The sequence below is a fragment of the Bubalus bubalis genome, chromosome 10 (assembly GCF_019923935.1).
Source record: "Bubalus bubalis isolate 160015118507 breed Murrah chromosome 10, NDDB_SH_1, whole genome shotgun sequence".
NCBI lineage: Eukaryota > Metazoa > Chordata > Mammalia > Artiodactyla > Bovidae > Bubalus > Bubalus bubalis.
The window spans coordinates 4,679,140-4,694,699 of NC_059166.1; the positions used below are offsets into that span (position 1 = coordinate 4,679,140).

General features: G+C 39.3%; 1 long non-coding RNA gene across 1 annotated transcript; it reads right to left on the minus strand.

The window, feature by feature from the left end:
- Positions 1 to 1,491: 1,491 nt before the first annotated feature.
- Positions 1,492 to 3,671, minus strand: LOC123327843. Its single transcript, XR_006542525.2, has 2 exons — positions 3,554 to 3,671; positions 1,492 to 2,300 (listed from the first exon to the last, which is right to left on the minus strand). It is a non-coding gene; the product is annotated as an uncharacterized LOC123327843 (long non-coding RNA).
- Between the last annotated feature and the right edge of the window lie 11,889 nt (positions 3,672 to 15,560).

Sequence of the window (15,560 nt, forward strand, 5' to 3'; positions counted from 1 at the left end):
AAACCCAGAGAGAGAGACTCTGGAAGGCCACGTGATCCCATCCTCAGTCACAGAAGGAGAAGCACTTAGCACAGTGACCTCAAGGTCTGCACTGGAGCCAGAACGTGCCTGGAGATCTTCCTGTTGTTCTCAAAGATTTCATTCTCCAAAGATATCTCATCTGTGGTTTTCTTCTGTGTTTTATAGTAGCATAAAAGCAGTCAAAACATACTAACAGTCAAAGATACATTCACATACTTAAATATTGCTTATAATTTCGTCTCTCATATTTGATTGTACAGCAAGATTAGACAAGCCATTAAATACATGTGGTCTCAAGAATTGATTTAAAGTTGTATCAACACAAATTTTAAGAGAAAAGTGACAACAGACTCAACAATGTAGATCCCCACCTGCATGGAACAAAGAGCCTAAATTTAGCTAAGAGTCACTCTCCATCTGTGCATTTTAACAGACTACACCTACATGTACAAAAGGCAGCAAGAAAGGGAAAGGAAAGCCTATTAATAAGTAAGAAGTAGCTCAGATAGTAAAGAGTCCACCTGCAATAAAGGAGATCCAGGTTCAATACCTGCATCAGGAAGATCCCCTGGAGAAGGGAGTAGCGACTCATTTCAGTATTCTTGCCTGGAGAAGTCCATGGACAGTGGAGCCTGGCAGGCTACAGTCAGTGGGGTTGCATAGAGTAAGATGCGAACGAGCAACTTTCCTTCTTTTCACGTTTCTAGGCATGGGTTCTCAGAATTTCACAGAAGAAAACACTTTCCCTCAATACTACTTTTAAATTGATAAATTCACCAAACTTCTCAGATCGAAAATTTGTTCTAGGAAAAGCTTGATTTTAGCACCTCTCTACATTCTTTTACTTGATGAAAGTTTCTAAAGAGATATATTAAGACAATTTCTCATCTGTACACAAATAAAATTTTAGATATATTTTTTTTAAACTTTTCCTTCTTGTTTCCATGGAGAAGGGAAAGGCTACCCACTCCAGTACTCTGGCCTGGAGAACTCCATGGACTGTATTGTCCGTGGGGTCACAAAGAGTCAGACACGACTGAGTCACTTTCACTTTCACTCACTCTCTCTTGCTTCCTACCGTGATCTTTTGTTTAACCAACAAAGGAGAAAGAAATAAGACTTTTTCCAAAACCACTAGCCTTTCCACTACAACCACGAGCTTTTCCACTACTATGTCACTTTTTAAAATACCACCTCCCCAGTGGTAAGTGCTGAGGAGATGTGGAGTATTGCTTTGATTCTACTTCTTCTGCAAAATTAAGTTAATTCTTTAAAAATTAGGTATCCAGTGGTTCTTAACAGAGCACAATGATTAAAACAAGCCGTTAGTCAGGTGATTTTTTCCCTGCTTCTAGAAAAGAATCAGAGTATTCTAAACAGAGAGTGCTAATCCTCATGGCCCTTATGTAAAAAGCGCCTGCGGCCGGTGAAGGGTTACTGACCCAGAACAAATAAATTCATAAGCTTTAATAATCACATTTGGGTCACTTTATTGTAAAGCATGACATCCACAGCTTCGGCCGCCCTAGTGCACTGAATCGCTGTGGCCAGATGCTGGGAGCTCCCTGGCACAGCAACCATCTGTGAAGGTTCTCAGAAGTTTTTCATCTTAGGAAAGTCTCTTCTATCTTTTTGAAACCGGTTGTCGTCTTCTTCCCTCTCCAGTGCTTTAGGCCAATAAAGCCTCTCAGCATTCCTTTTGCAGATGACTGGGAGATTTCATGCGGATGAACAGCGAGGAAAGGAGCTTGAGCTGGGCAGGCATGATCGCCGTTCAGCGTGACTCCTCAGGAAGAAGGCGCAGTAGAGACCCAGACCCAGGTCGATCCGTGGGCAGTGACGCAGCTGGAGGCGTAGCCGGAAACCGCAGGGCGCTGGGTCGGAGGTGCCAGGGCATCGTGTCATTGAATTGGGTTTGCATGATTACTGAAGGGCCCGGGTTATGCACGCTGGATGAAGTTCCCCGAATGCTGGGGAACAGAGAAAGCCGGGGGTCAGAGAAAGGAGCCCTTGGCAAGGGCGCGGGATGGAGGGATGAATAGGAGGGAGGAGGCGAATCTGCACTGATGGCCAGGGCTCTGGCTTTGTGTTCGTGCAGATAAAATCCACTTCACACACTGCGTTCTCCTGACTGTCCACTGGCCTGGGACCCGGGCATCCCCAACATGAGAAACTCCAGGTCCTCACAGTGTCCTGGGTGTTGGCAGGCACAGCTTCTGTTCTCCAAACCACAAGAGGAGAAATATTAAAATGGAGGAAGGGAGCAAAATACAGGCATACTGTAAAAAAAAAAAAAAAAATCTGTGAATGTTAAAATATTTTTACAGCCCTAGTATTAGCATGTTTTAGCAAAAGGAAGTGGGGAAATGCTGTTTCCACACACCCCCCCCCCCTCCCCGCAACAGGCCTTTAGATAGAAATATTTTCTTCATTTCTCCAGAGGCTAATATTTATTTAACTGGGGTTTTGTAAATTGAAATTAGAAGGCCTAATAGTGAAGAAATGAATTATATATACACATATATAGTAATTTTTATGTATGAAAGGATACAGAAAGTGGATTAAATGCATTTTTGCAGAGAGTATTATTTTTACCCTAAACCCTGAAGTGTACATTGATAAGATGGAACTCTTCTATCACCACAGCAGTTATCCACTTTAGGAAATTGACACTGATTTACCACTATTATATAACCTACTCCGATTTTTGAAATTGACCCAATAGTGTCCTTCAAACTGTTCCATCCAGGAGAAGATCCGGCCATGAGTCAGTTATTGTATGTAGGTGTCTTCAACCCTTTTTCATCCAAATCATTTCTTCAGACATTTTTTATAACCTTGAATTTTTTTTTAATTTTATTTAATTTTTTTAAATTGGTAGAAAAATTGCTTTACGGTTTTGAGTTGGTTTTAAATTGAATTTTTTTGTTACAGTGTCCCTCTTCCAATTTTAAACAGAGCATTCTTCACGTTGTTGTGTGATGTTTCGGCAGGACCGGACTCAGGATGTTGGTTCTCAGCTAGAACAGGTCAGAGGAGCTGCTGTGTCCTTCGCAAGGCCTTGTCCCTGGGGGCACATGGCCTCCATCCGTCCCTCAGTGATGACAGCCACAGACGCTCAACCAGCGTGGTATCCAGTGTCTTCACTGCATCGTTACCTTGTTTGGAAATGAAAAAGAATGTTGCAAGGAGCTACTTGATGCTTCTCATCAAAATGTCCTCCTGTATCTGTCATCCATTGGTGATTCTTGCATGATCCAATTTCATTTTGATATTTGAAAAGATGTTAACTTCGCAAGTCTGCCGTAGTCTCCACATTTTCCTCTTGACACATGACATTCTGCTGCAGAGAAGAGCTAGCCCTTCTTCCTATTTAGTTTGTTTACTTACCTGCTTACCTATTTATTACTCATGTGCACTCGTGAGTTTGGTGCTCAAGGTCATATCAGGTCTGAAATAAATGAATAACTTCTGTGTGTTTTAGATTTCATAAAATAAATTATATACACACAAATATAAAACGTGTGCTCACCTGTGTATGCATGTGCATCAACCCAAGGATGGGGAAGGAACACTAGAGGAATATGGATCATGTTGGCAGCATCACAAAAAAATTACAAAGAGCCCGTCGAGTCTCATGAATGGCATTCTACCAATTTAAAAAAATATATGTTGGCATTAAGTAAAACACATTTAGATTATTATCAGACTAGACAACTTCTAGGCTGCTCAAAATATACAAAACTGGGGGAAATGAAATGGTTGCTAGACTGTCTCCCACAGCAACTCATGGAGGATGCTTCTGAGCAAGACATTAAAATCCCCATGATTATTATTTAACATTTATTTGGCACCGTAAAAGCACACAGAGCTGTGTGGTAAATAAAGCCGTCCTAGCCTATAACACTGTGCCCTGAGGAACTCAGAGCCATGAAGCAATGGCCTAATTGGGCAGAGCCGCATGTGCCGTGGGGAGAAATTTCTTCAGTGTATACTGCTTTCATGACATACTTAGGAGGTTGCAGATGAGGTTTGTTTTGTTGTTTTAATCACTATCATGTTCAACTCTTTTTTGACCCATGGACTGCAGCCCACCAGGCTCCTCTGTTCATGGGATTCTCCAGACAAGACTACTAGAGTGGGTTGCCATTTCCTACTCCAGGGGAGATCTTCCCGACCCAGGGATTGAATGTTATCCCACCAGATGTTGAACACACAACAACTCTGGGTTTCTTTTCCCTTTACTTTTAAAGTTTCCCTATTTTAACGTTATTCTTATATATGAGATGTTCTATTGGAAATGTTTCAGGGGGCACTCAGGGAGATTCAGTGAGGGGTCCTTGGGACTCACCAAGCTAAAAGGACAGTGCATTAGATCTGGTTATGCCATAAATTACATTTGCTTCCTAAATATCCTTTTTTCAAAAAAAGGATTAAAACCCCTCTCTTCATTGTGTCCTCCTCCACCAAGAAGACTGTTTCTCTTACAAACTGGATCAAATTTCTACACCTTATTTTTCCATCACTTCTGTTGTGCTTAGAATCTTCTATTTTCTTATCAAGTACTAGTATCAAGTGCTTCGTAGATGTTCGGTAGTCTAGATAGATACAGATATTAATGCTGTTAGGAAAATGCTAGTGCTTAAAATTGCATAATCTATATGCAACTATAGAACAAAATCCAAAGGGAAATAATACAAATAAAAGCTGTTTTGATCCCTTCCCATGCACAGTTCTACCCCTTAAGTGCCATTATTATAGAACAATTTTCTTGGATTCTCCAGCTTAAGGCTCTAGAAATCATTTTTAAAAGAAGTCAGATGTGTATCAAAAAACCAAAATATAATAAGAGGGCATGTAGATAGTTCTTAGTCTTTAAGTCATGAAAATACACATTTCAATGCTAATTTCAGGCCAATATTCAAAATTATATCATTCATTCTGACTATTTTATTATTAAATACATGATATTCTGAAATTATCTCCTCAAAAGGCTTAAAGGGACTTCCACCTCTAGTAGGCTAGGTGCCCTGGATGACTTCGATATTTTTGATAAAACAAAATACTGGAAGATAGACAATATTGAGTCACACTGTTGCACTGGCATAGAAGAAGGAATCTGCTGAGCTCTGAATAAAAATGAAAGCAGAAACCCGGGGAATAAGCAGGAGCCAAAGCTGGCTTTGCCTGGGATTTCATCAGAAACCTGGAGGCCTTGAACATCTGCTTCAGTATGAAGGAAGAGAGAAAACGTAGGCCTGACCAAGGTGAGGAGTCTCCGAGGATGCTTCTCCTCATAAACCTGAGATCGTCAAGGAATCAAACCATTGTCCAGAAGGGAGATTGCTTGACTGCAATTTTGGTACTGTCTGGTTGGAGGGAAACGTATTTGTAATTTCACACAATGTATAGCCCCACATCACAATATTTGTGTGGAAGGAAGGAAGGAAGAAAAAGGAAGAGTGAATTTAAGGTTGTTTCAGGTTGGCAGGACACCAGGCCACTGGCAGAAATAGGTCCAAATCCCAGCTGAGTGAACCAGGTAGGAGACATTTACACACATAAATCCGGGGGAAAGAGCTGACATTTGCGTAAGTATAAACTCAGGCAGAAAGAAAGACACCACGTAGGAGAGCCAGCTGAAACTGTAGACAGCAAAAGAGAATCCAAAATGGGAATTATCAGAATATAAATTTTGTCTCATATGTTTAAAGAAATAAGAGCTTGAAAATATAAACAAGCAGCAAGAGTTTATTCAAAAGCATGAAAATTTTCAAAAGAATAACATCATAACTTTATCTTCTACAAGTGAAATTAAAATTAAATGAATGCATTAGACAGAAAATTGAAGAAAATAAAAAAAAAAAAAAAAGAAGAAGAATTAGTGAACTGGCAGATAAAGAATGTAGCCACAGAGAAAAAATGATGAGGACTATGACAGGGAGATTGAGCCACAGGAAAAAAAGTGAAAAGTTTTGATTTCATCTAACTAGAATTCCAGAAGAAGAAAATAAAGAAAGGTTAAGAATCACTATTTAAAAGATAATGACAGCAGCGAAAAAGTCTCAGGGCTGTTGTGATTTATATCCAGGAAACCTATTGAGTTGCAGTCAACGCAAGTGAAATTCATAAAATTCATACTTATTTTTGTGAAACTGTGGAGCAGCCAAGGAGGGAAGACAATGAACTAGCCACCAGGCTGACCAATGATTTCTCAATGGTAAGAACAGAAGACATTGTTGTTTAGTCGCTAAGTCATGTCCAATTCTTAGTGACTCCATGGACTGTAGCCCACTAGGCTCCTCTGTTCATGGGCTATCCCAAGCAAAAAGACTGGAGTGAGTTGTCGTAAGTCAGAGTAATTGGCCTCTTCAAAGTGCTGATAGAAAATAGCTGTCAATCTAAATCCCTATGTCTTTCAAGAAGGGAAAAATAAAAATATATCCAGCTAGTCAAAATCAAACTTGTCACCAGCAGGGTCGCTAAAGGACATTCTCAAGGGTGCATGTGAAGCAGAAGGAAGGTGACTTCGGTTGTAAAGTCTGGGATGTGTTGGTGAAGGGTAAGAAGATGGGATGTGGGGACTTTCTGACCAGGATTTAAAGCCCCTCCATAGAACAGCTGCCTGCCTGAGACTTGTGTTTAGTGTTAAACGACTTAAGATCTTGAAGAGGTTAACAGTCTGGGGGCACCTAGAATGCCCTACCTATGTATAAGTAGGAGGAAAAGAACCTAAGGAACCTTCAGGAGGCACCATAAATTATGTCTAAGAGACATCTCAAAAGTGCTGTTCTGATACCAAATCTGTGATGCTCCTTTCAAACCTGATCCCATCTTTGCCAGCTGGCAACTCTGTTCTTCCAATGGTTAATAAACTCTACTCTGCCTCTTTATCTAACATTCTATCAGGAAATCTCATTCACTGTGGTCTCCAAAAATATCAAGACCTGGACCTCTTACTGCCGTCTTTTCAGGGCATGTTCATCTCTCGCCTGGAGTGCTGGGACTGCTTCTGCAGTCAGCCTGGATCCTCTTTCCAACCAAGCCAGCTGTTCCAAATGTAGTAGCAATTATACCTGTAGTCTTTTTAAAGCTTACGACAGGCCATGGTCCTTGTCTGTCTGACCTTCTAGCCACACCCATTATACCCTTGAGAAGCCCGAATTCCTAAATTACCCCAGACCCTGAATTGTTCCAGCCTCTATCACCTCCCTGACCTCTCCCAAGGCCTTGGCCTTCCTCTTTCCACACAAGCTTCCTTGCTTTTGTGATGTGTCTGAACACCATGTTGGCATGTTCTGAACTAAAAGACTAACCATTGCCTCTTTCTGGAAATTTCTTGCCCAGTTATTGCCCTGACTCCAGATAGCTACCTGATGGATCAACTAACTGAAACCTGCAACACCTCCCCAGAACTTCCCCACCTTTTTTTGTACTGTTTCCCCCATGACACCCATCACTATTACAACAGTATATAGTTTAGCTATTTATTATGCTGAGTGGCTATTTTCTGTCTTCACTTTTGTTAAATATACTCTATACATTCAGGGTTTTGATGGTTTTGTTTGCTGGCATATGCTAAGCTATGGCTGAATATTTGATGACTGAATGAAAAGCTACAACCATTTTACTTAAGACTGAGACAAAAATAAGGGAATATATAGCAAAATAGATAAATAAAGAAATTAAAGGTAAAATGAATAAAAGAAACCAAATTGCTGTTTTTAGCAAATGTGATCATCTACAGTAGTCTCAAGAAATCTATAGGGAAATTACTACAATTAGTAAGAGAACTTGACATAATTGCTCTACACAAAATCAATACACCAAGGTAGAATTGCATTTCTATTCTATGACTGCAAAGTTATTTAAATCATTAAAAAGAAAATATTTTAAGTAGAAAAGAAAAACATATAGGACTTTCAGTTCAGTTCAGTTCCGTCACTCAGTTGTATCCGACTCTTTGTGACCCCATGAATTGCAGCACGCCAGGCCTCCCTGTCCATCACCAACTCCTGGAGTTCACTCAAACTCACGTCCATTGAGTCGGTGATGCTATCCAGCCATCTCATCCTCTGTCGTCCCCTTCTCCTCCTGCCCTCAATCCCTCCCAGCATCAGAGTCTTTTCCAATAAGTCAACTCTTCGCATGAGGTGGCCAAAGTATTGGAGTTTCAGCTTTAGCATCATTCCTTCCAATGAACACCCGGGACTGATCTCCTTTAGAATGGATTGGTTGGATCTCCTTGCAGTCCAAGGGACCCTCAAGAGTCTTCTCCAACATCGCAGTTCAAAAGCATCAATTCTTCGGTGCTCAGCTTTCTTCACAGTCCCACTCTCCCATCCATACATGACCACAGGAAAAACCATAGCCTTGACTAGACAGACCTTTGTTGCCAAGTAATGTCTCTTCTTTTTAATATGCTGTCTAGGTTGGTCATAACTTTCTTTCCAAGGAGTAAGTGTCTTTTAATTTCATGGCTGCAATCACCATCTGCAGTGATTTTGGCAATAAACTAAAAATTTTTTAAAATTAACATTCAGTTTCAATGCCGTCAAACCAAAGATGTATAAGAAATTTAAAAACAAATACTAAAGAAAATCTAAGTTAAAGATGGGCGACTATAGTGTCTCAGACAGTAAAGACCATCTGCAATGCTAGGAGACCTGGGTTCGATCACTGCCTGGGTCATGAAGATCCTCTGGAGAAAGAAATGGCAAGCCAACCTAGTATTCTTGCCTGGAGGATTCCACGGACAAAGGAGCCTGGTGGGGGTGGGGGCGGCTACAGTCCATGGAGTCACAAAGAGTCAGACATTACTGAATGACTAACTTTCATTTTCACTTTCAAATGAAAGATATGGCAATTTTAAAATGAAAACTCAATATTGGACATATAATTAATGCTGCACAAACTGATGTATCAGTTTACTTCAGTGACTCAGTCATGCCTGACTGTTTGAGACCTCCATGGACTGCAGCACACTCGGTTTCCCTGTCCATCACCGACTCCCAAAGCTTGCTCAAACTCGTGTCCATCGAGTCAATGAGGCCATCCAACCATCTTATGCTCTGTTGTCCCCTTCTCCTCCTGCCTTCAGTCATCCCCAGCATCAGTGTCTTTTCAAATGAGTCAGTTCTTCACAGCAGGTGGCCAAAATATTGGAGTTTCAGCTTCAGCATCAGTCCTTCCAAAGAATATTCAGGACCGATTTCCTTTAGGATTGAGTGGCTTGATATCCTTGCAGTCCAAGGGACTCTCAAGAGTCTCCACCAAAAGCACAGTTCAAAAGCATCAATTCTTCAGCACTCAGCTTTCTTTATGGTCTAACTCTCAGATCCATACATGACTACTGGAAAAACCATAGCTTTGACTAGATGGACTTTGTTGGCAAAATAGTGTCTCTGCTTTTTAATAGGCTGTCTAGGTTTGTCAGGAGAAGGCAATGGCACCCCACTCCAGCACTCTTGCCTGGAAAATCCCATGGATGGAGGAGCCTGGTAGGCTGCAGTCCATGGGGTCGCTAAGAGTCAGACATGACTGAGCGACTTCACTTTCACTTTTTACTTTCGTGCATTGGAGAGGGAAATGGCAACCCACTCCAATGTTCTTGCCTGGAGAATCCCAGGGACAGGGAGCCTGGTGGGCTGCTGTCTATGGGGTCGCACAGAGTTGAACACGACTGAAGTGACTTAGCAGTACCAGCTAGGTTTGTCATAGCTTTTCTTCCAAGGAGCAAGTGTCTTTTAATTTCATGGCTGTAGTCACCATCTGCAGTGATTTTGGAGCCCCCTCCCCCCGCAAAAAAAAAAAAAAAAGAATAAATCTCTCACTGTTTCCACTGTTTCTCCATCTGTTTTCCATGAAGTGATGGGACAGGATGCCATGATCTTAGTTTTCTGAATGTTGTGTTTTAAGCCAATTTTTTCACTTTCCTCTTTCACTATCATCAAGAGGCTCTTTAGTTCTTCTTCGTTTTCCACCATAAGTTTGGTGTCCTCTACATATCTGAGGTTATTGATATTTCTCCTGGCAATCTTGATTCCAGCTTGTGCTTCATCCAGCCCAGCATTTCACATGATGTACTCTGCATATAAGTTAAATAAGTAGGGTGGAGACATACAACCTCAACATACTCCTTTCCCAATTTTGAACCAGTCCATTGTTCCATGTCCAGTTCTAACTGTTGTTTCTTGACCTGCATACAGATTTCTCAGAAAGCAGGTAAGGTTGTCTGTTATTCCCATCTCTTTAAGAATTTTCCTGAGTTTGTTGTGGTCCACACAATCAAAGGCTTTCACATAGTCAATAAAGCAGAAGCAGATATTTTTCTGTAACTCTCTTGCTTTTTCTATGATCCAGTGGATGTTGGCAATTTGACCTCTGGTTCCTTTGCCTTATATAAATCCAGCTTGAACTTTCAGAAGTTCATGGTTCACGTACTGTTGAAGCTTCACTTGGAGAATTTTGAGCATTACTTTGGTAACATGTGAGATGAGTGCAATTGTGTGGTAGTTTGAACATTCTTTGGCATTGCCTTTCTTTGGGATTGGAATGAAATCTGAACTTTTCCAGTCCTGTGGCCACTGCTGAGTTTTCCAAATTTGTTGGCATATTGAATGCAGCACTTTCACAGCATCATCTTTCAGGATTTGAAATAGCTCAACTGGAATTCCATCACCTCCCCTAGCTTTGCTCGTAGTGATGCTTACTAAGGCTCTTTTGACTTCACATTCCAGGATGACTGGCTCTAGGTGAGTGATCACACCATCGTGATTATCTGGGTTCTGAAGATTATTTTTTGCACAGTTCTGTGTACTCTTGTCACCTCTTCTTGATATCTTCTGTTTCTGTTAGGTCCATACCATTTTTGTTCTTATTGTACCCATCTTTTCATGAAATGTTCTCTTGGTATATCTAATTTTCTTGAAGAGATCTCTAGTCTTTCCCATTCTGTTGTGTTCTTTTTTTTTTTTTTTTTTTTTTTTTACATTGATCACTAAGGAAGGCTTTCTTATCTCTCTTTGCTATTCTTTGGAACTCTGCATTCAGATGGATATATCTTTCATTTTCTCCTTTGCCTTTAGCTCCTCTTCTTTTCTCAGCTATTTGTTAGTCCTTTTCAGACAACTATTTTGCCTTTTTGCATTTCTTTTTCTTGGAAATGGTCTTGATCACTGGCTCCTGTACAATGTCACAAACTACTGTCAATAGTTAATCAGGCACTCTATCAGATCTAATCCCTTTAATCTATTTGTCACTTCCACTGTATAATCATAAGGGATTTGATTTAGGTAGTATCTGAAAGGTTTAGTGGTCTTCCCTACTTTCTTCAATTTATGTCTAAATTTGGCAGTAAGGAGTTCACGATATGAGCCAAAGTCAGCCCCCAGTCTTGTTTTTGCTGACTGTATAGAGCTTCTCCATCTTTGGCTTCAAAGAATATAATTAATCTGATTTTGGTATTGACCACCTGGCAATGTTGATGTGTAGAGTCGTCTCTTGCGTTGTTAAAAGAGGGTTTTTGCTATGATCGGTGTGTTGTCATGACAAAACTCTGTTAACCTTTGCCCTGCTTCGTTTTGTACTCCACGGCCAAATTTGCCTGTTACTCCAGGTATCTCTTGACTTCCTACTTTTGCATTCCTGTCCCCTATAATGAAAAAGATATCTTTTGTGGGTGTTCTATAAGGTTTTGTATGTCTTCATAGAACCATTCAACTTCAGCTTCTTCAGCATTACTGGTCAGGGCATAGACTTGAATTACTGTAATATCAAATGGTTCTTTGCCTTGGAAATGAATCGAGATCATTCTGTCATTTTTGAGTTACATCCAAGTACTGCATTTCAGACTCTTTTGTTGACTACGAAGGCACTCCATTTCTTCTAAGTGATTCTTGCCCACAGTAGTAGATATAATGGTCATCTGCGTTAAATTCACCTATTCCAGTCCATTTTAGTTTGCTGATTCCTAAAATGCCAATGTTCACTCTTGCCATCTCCTGCTTGACCACTTCCAATTTACCCTGATTCATGGACCTAACATTCCAGGTTCCTATACAATATTATTCTTTACAGCAGTGGACTTTACTTCCATCACCAGTCACATTCACAGCTGGGTGTTGTTTTTCCTTTGGCTCCATCTCTTCATTCTTTCTGGAGTTATTTCTCCACTCTTCTCCAGTAGCATATTGGGCACCTACCCACCTGGGAAGTTCATTCAGTGTTATATCTTTTTGCCTTTTCATACTGTTCATGGGGTTCTCAAGGCAAGAATACTGAAGTGGTTTGCCATTCCCTTCTCTAGTGAACCACATTTTGTCAGAACTCACCACCATGACCAATTTGTCTTGGGTGGCCCTACATGGCATGGCTCATAGTTTCATTAAGTTAGTCAAGGCTGTGGTCCATATGATCAGTTTGATTAGTTCTGTGATTGTGGTTTTCATTCTGTCTGCCCTCTGATGGATAAGGATAAGAGGCTTATGGAAGCTTCCTGATGGGAGAGACTGACTGTGGGGGAAACTGGTGTATAATTTCAGTGCAATTCAAACAAGTCTCCCAATAGAGTTTTCACAAACTTCATGAACTATTTCTAAAATTTAGAAGGAAGACAAATGACCAAGGATCACCAAGGCACTGTTGAAGAATAAGGTGGAAGTAATTGCTCAACTAGATATTATAGTGTAATATTAATTAAATTACAAATGTTTAATAAAGAAACTGTCATAAAGATAAATTGTTAAATAAGATTAATTAAAACAGATATAAACCCTAAAGCAGATTTAAACATTCAGAATGCCCAGAAACAAACCCATCACTGTGGCAAAGATCCATCCTGGAGGGTGCAGGGCAGATGAGTGGGAAATGGATGATGTCTACAGCAAACAGTTAATTCATCTTGAAAAACAAGGGTGTTTGCCCTGAACGTTTTTAGGAAAAACGTGAGAGAGTCTTACAGTCTATAGGTAGCAAAATATTTCTTAAGCAAGACCCCTTCAAAAGGCCGAAGATATTGACAATCTTGACCACTATAGAATGAAAAAGCTTTTATTCATTAAAAGATACTGTCAAGCAAAATGGCAGGCCACAAATTGAGAGAGGATATTTTGAGCACTTAAAATGAATAAAGAACTGACATTCGTAGAATTAAAAAATATTTTCACTAATCAATAAGAAAAACACAAACAATCCAATGGAAAAACTAGCCCCCAAAAAAGGACATGAATAGGTATTTTCTGAAGTGGAATATGAGTGGCCCGCATTCTATGAAAGTCATCCAGAGTATGAATCAGGAAAATAGAAATGAAGTCCACAATTCAAATCTCTTCCTCTTCCAACAAACTGTCAAAAATTAAAGTCTGATAAAATCAAGTTGGAGAAGATATAGAAGAATGAGAAAGCATACATGCATGAGTGTAAATTGGCAATGTATGGGATTGGTCATTGTACCAATAAATGTAAATTGGTACAATATGGGATTATCTTGAAAAACTGAACATGCTTATGACTAAATATTCCTCCAGTGAAAATATTGCCCATGGGACCATGAAGTTGTATAAGAATGTTCTCTGAGTTCTTTTTAAGCAAAGGAGATAAATAATTGGAATGCCTATCAGTAGCAGAACTGACAAATCAGTTGCAAAATATCTCTTTAGTAGAACATTCCAGAGAAGTAAAAAATAAATTAATAAATTAACCAGAGCCACATACATCACTGTGGAGAAATCTCCAGAACATAATGTAGAGAAAAATAAGTCACACAGGAGTTCATGTAGTAAGACCCCATTTACAGGTAGTTCAAAGCAGGCACATTCAACAGAATTTATTGTTTAGGAATGTATACATAGACGGCAATAGAACAATGAAGAAAATAAAGGACTGATTACGCGAAATTCAAGAAAATGGAGACCTCTAGACAGGATGCAAAGTCAGGGAGAGGCATAAAATGATTAGGTAAAGTATCAATCATAATCTTTTTTAAAAACTAGGTCCTTAGTACAAGTTTGTTTTTCTTTTAACTTTATGTAATCTATTATGTCCTCTCTTTGTGTCTCATAACACGCTTGCTTTAAAAAGTCAATGTATCAGATTTATAAGCTGTCATGTGCTTTTAGGTTATAACACTGGCACAGAATAAGCTTATCTTTTTCGTCTGACTTGATGCTGTATCTTTCCTTAGACATCCAAAGTAACATACTAATCTCAGCCCACGTCCACAAATTAAATACAAGTGAAAATGTCCACTCAGAGGCCCACTTTTGGGTTTTACTGTTCTTTTTGGAGCATTTACTGAAACAAAGTTCTCTATGACATGAAAATAGATCCTGGATTCTAATTGGAAAGTTCCCCACCAGAATCAAACTAGACAACTAGAGATAAACATGTACCCTTGCAGTCTTCCAAGGTACAGGTCAGTCTTCTAATTTCAGTTTCAAGAATTTTGTGTTACTGTGTGAATCTGGCCCATGTAAACTAGAAAATGGTTAAAACCATACTTTTGCAAATTCAAGACATGTTATTCTCAAATGCCAACATGAAAAGGTCAAAAAGATAAAAACATGAACAAAACGTGGGCAAGTATATATAAAATACATAAAATGAAGATACGTTCTAATACTTTTACTTTATGCAAGAATGCTGTTGCTAAAAGTTATGTGTGTCCTTTCTAGAAATTAAAAGTTAAATTATAGGACACTGTCATTTACAAGTTTACATTTTTTTAGGCAATTACCACAATTCTTCATCATTAACTGACAAGATATATAAGTAATTTTAGCATTCAAGAATGGTCTCTGAAACACCACTGGAATTTTATAAGTCAATATAAAATGGCACTAATATTAATTCTATTAAATATTTTACTTGCAAATCAATTTACTCATGTTCGCTTACAGCAAGTGGCATAATGCAGTTGCAAATTGTATTACAAGTAGATTTTCTCTAAATAATCATTCTCAGTTCCATGCCTCCAACTAAATAATCCTGAGATGTTTGCATTCGATTATTTGGAAAATAATAATTATAACAATTATAGTATTTCCTGGGGGACAAATAATCTAGCAAATTAAATCCAGTGAAATATAAATATGTCACCATTATCTTTTAATATTTGTGAATGGAATCAGGGAATACAGAAGCTATTATTCAATAAATAAATAAGTATGGACTTACTGTTAGCACTGAACAGTAACCATACAGATGTGTCCAGGGCTATTTAACAAGGTTCCTTGTAATTCCATAGCAAAGAATTAATGAGGAGATTTGTGTTAAACCAGGATCTGACCCTGAATAAAGCAATCTTTATTTTCAGCTTCAACATAACAACATACTGTTGCTTAAATATGCTTGTGGATTTACTAAACTGTTATCCTTGCTCAGACGAAAATGAAAGCAGAGGGGAGTGGTGTGGTTTTTAGAACCAAGAAAACAAACTAAAAAGTCTCTCATCTCAAGGATCTATGCTTCAGGCACCTCCTCTCCAAGTCTGTGTCCAGTTAAATTGAAAAGCTTGTGTTAGTCGCTTTGTGACGTCCAGC